Below are 415 nucleotides of genomic sequence, written 5' to 3'. Positions count from 1 at the left end.
GTTTGACCTTGTAACCTCCCATCCAGGTTTTCTCTGAGAAAAGGCTTTGTGTGTGTGCATGTGTGTGTGCGTGTGTGTGTGTGTGTGTGTGTGTGTGTGTGTGTGTGTGTGTGTGTGTGTGTGTGTGCTTGCGTATCTATCCAACAGGGGACCTCAGCTCTGTTACATGTTGAGCTGGCGAGCCAACAGGGAACATTTTCGACAGCTTTAAATCATGTTAACATCACATCTGAAACTATTTGATTTTAAAATAAATTCTAGTGCACTTATTTTAATTCGAGACAGGAGGAGATCTGCAGGTGTGTGTTATACTCACCAGGAGCTGGGACTTTTCGCATTCAGTCCCAGATCAGCTTTGAAGCTTTTTAAAAACTGTTAAAAAAAAACAAAAAAACGTGAATAATTTTTGTGGCAT

Source organism: Chaetodon trifascialis, chromosome 2 (genome assembly GCF_039877785.1).
Source record: "Chaetodon trifascialis isolate fChaTrf1 chromosome 2, fChaTrf1.hap1, whole genome shotgun sequence".
NCBI lineage: Eukaryota > Metazoa > Chordata > Actinopteri > Chaetodontiformes > Chaetodontidae > Chaetodon > Chaetodon trifascialis.
Note: the sequence above shows the minus strand (reverse complement) of the source record.